The sequence below is a fragment of the Sinocyclocheilus grahami genome, unplaced genomic scaffold (assembly GCF_001515645.1).
Source record: "Sinocyclocheilus grahami isolate Dianchi unplaced genomic scaffold, SAMN03320097.WGS_v1.1 scaffold1967.1, whole genome shotgun sequence".
Classification (NCBI taxonomy): Eukaryota; Metazoa; Chordata; class Actinopteri; order Cypriniformes; family Cyprinidae; genus Sinocyclocheilus; species Sinocyclocheilus grahami.
The window spans coordinates 12,494-15,362 of NW_015507146.1; the positions used below are offsets into that span (position 1 = coordinate 12,494).

The 2,869-nt window shown below is 44.4% G+C and overlaps 1 long non-coding RNA gene across 1 annotated transcript in view; it reads left to right on the forward strand.

Moving 5' to 3' along the window:
* LOC107573525 (uncharacterized) overlaps window positions 1-423 on the forward strand; it is a 2,354-nt gene extending 1,931 nt beyond the window's left edge. The window contains exons 2-3 of the long non-coding RNA XR_001607520.1: window positions 323-365; window positions 409-423. This is a non-coding gene — a long non-coding RNA (uncharacterized lncRNA). The remainder of the gene's footprint in view (window positions 1-322; window positions 366-408) is intronic.
* Window positions 424-2,869: the final 2,446 nt, after the last annotated feature.

Consider the following 2,869-nt stretch of genomic DNA (forward strand, 5'->3'; position numbering starts at 1 on the left):
TTGCCTTGCCTTTTGCCTTGCCTTGCCTTGCCTTGCCTTGCCTTGCCTTGCCTTACTTGGGGTGGTTACTAGAGCAGTTGCTAGCGTACCCAGGATTGGTTGCTAGGGTTTTGCTGTGCGGCTGCTAGGGTATGCAGGGCAGTTGCTAGGGTGTTGCTATGTGGTTGCTAGGGTACCCAGGGAGGTTGCTTTGTGGATGATATGTGGTTGCTAAGGTACCTGGGGTGGTTGCAATTGTGTTGCTATGTGATTGCTATGGTACCCGGGGTGGTTGCTAGGATGTTGCTTTGCGGTTGCAAGGGTTCCCGGGGCGGTTGCTAAGGTGTTGCTATGCGGTTGCTAAGGTAGTCGGGGTGGTTGCTAGGGTTTTGCTATGTATTTGCTACGCTACCCAGGGTGGTTGCTAAGGTGTTGCTCTGTGGATGCTAAGGTACTCGGGACGGTTGCTAAGGTGTTGCTATGCGGTTGCTAAGGTAGTCGGGGTGGTTGCTAGGGTTTTGCTATGTATTTGCTACGCTACCCAGGGTGGTTGCTAAGGGGTTGCTCTGTGGATGCTAAGGTACTCGGGACGGTTGCTAAGGTGTTGCTATGCGGTTGCTAAGGCAGTCGGGCGGTTGCTAGGGTGTTGCTATGTGGATATTAGGGTACTCGGGTGGTTGCTAAGGTGTTGTAATGCGGTTGCTAAGATACTTGGGGTGGTTGATTTGGATAGTTGGTAGAGTCTTGCTATGGAGATAGATAGATAGATAGATAGATAGATGCAGCTGCTAGAATACCCCTGTGGTTGCTAAGGTGTTGCTATGTGGATGCTAGCGTACCCGGGGTTGTTGCTAAGGTGTTGCTATGTGGATGCTAGGGTACCCGGGTGTGGTTGATAAATTGTTCTTATGCAGTTGCTAAGGTACTTGGGGTGGTTGCTAGGTTGGTTTGGATAGTTGCTTGAGTGTTGCTATGAAGATAGATAGATAGATAGATAGATGGATAGAAATAGTCAGATGATAGATAGATAGATAGATAGATAGATAGATAGATGGATAGATAGATAGATGCAGCTAAGGTGTTGCTATGCGGTTGCTAATTACTTGGGGTGGATGCTAGGTTGGTTTGGATAGTTGCTAGAGTGCTGCAATGAAGATAGATAGATAGTTAGATAGATAGATAGATAGATAGATAGATAGATAGATAGAGATAGATTGATAGATAGATAGATAGATCGATTCATAGATCGATAGATAGATAGATAGATGCAGCTGCTAGAATACCCGTGTGGTTGCTAAGGTGTTACCATGTGGATGTTAGGGTACCCGGGTAGGTTGCTAAGGTGTTGCTATGCGGTTGCTAAGGTACTTGGGTTGGTTGCTAGGTTGGTTTGGATAGTTGCTAGAGTGTTGCTATGAAGATAGATAGATAGATAGATAGGTAGATAGATAGATAGATAGATAGATAGATAGATAGAGATAGATAGATAGATAGATAGATAGATAGATAGAGATAGATAGATAGATAGATAGATAGATAGATAGAGATAGATAGATAGATAGATAGATAGATAGATAGAGATAGATAGATAGATAGATAGATAGATAGATAGAGATAGATAGATAGATAGATAGATAGATAGATAGAGATAGATAGATAGATAGATAGATAGATAGATAGAGATAGATAGATAGATAGATAGATAGATAGATAGAGATAGATAGATAGATAGATAGATAGATAGATAGATGCAACTGCTAGAATAGCCGTGTGGTTGCTAAGGTGTTGCTTTTCGGTTGCAAGTGTACTTGGGGTGGTTACTGGAGCGGTTGCTAGGGTACCCGGGGTGGTTGCTAGGGTGTTGCTATGTGGTTGTTATGGTACCCGGGGTGGTTGCTATTTTGTTACTATGCAGTTGCTAAGGTAGTCGGTATGGTTGCTAGAGTGTTGCTATGCATTTGCTAGGGTACCCGGGGTTGTTGCTAAGGTGTTGCTATGTGGATGCTAGGGTGGTTGCTAAGGTGTTCTTATGCGGTTGCTAAGGTACTTGGGGTGGTTGCTAGGTTAGTTCGGATAGTTGCTTGAGTGTTGCTATGGAGGTAGCTAGATAGATAGATAGATAGATTTATAGATGCAACTGCTAGAATAGCCGTGTGGTTGCTAAGGTGTTGCTATTCGGTTGCAAGTGTACTTGGGGTGGTTACTGGAGCGGTTGCTAGGGTACCCGGGGTGGTTGCTAGGGTGTTGCTATGTGGTTGTTATGGTACCCGGGGTGGTTGCTATTTTGTTACTATGCAGTTGCTAAGGTAGTCGGTATGGTTGCTAGAGTGTTGCTATGCATGTGCTAGGGTACCCGGGGTTGTTGCTAAGGTGTTGCTATGTGGATGCTAGGGTGGTTGCTAAGGTGTTCTTATGCGGTTGCTAAGGTACTTGGGGTGGTTGCTAGGTTAGTTCGGATAGTTGCTTGAGTGTTGCTATGGAGATAGATAGATAGATAGATAGATAGATAGATAGATAGATAGATAGATAGACAGATCATAGATAGATAGATAGATAGATAGATAGATAGAAATAGTCAGATGATATAGGTACCCGGGGTGGTTGCTAGGGTGTTGCTATGTGGTTGTTATGGTACCCGGGGTGGTTGCTATTTTGTTACTATGCAGTTGCTAAGGTAGTCGGTATGGTTGCTAGAGTGTTGCTATGCATGTGCTAGGGTACCCGGGGTTGTTGCTAAGGTGTTGCTATGTGGATGCTAGGGTGGTTGCTAAGGTGTTCTTATGCGGTTGCTAAGGTACTTGGGGTGGTTGCTAGGTTGGTTCGGATAGTTGCTTGAGTGTTGCTATGGAGATAGCTAGATAGATAGATAGATAGATAGACAGATTATAGA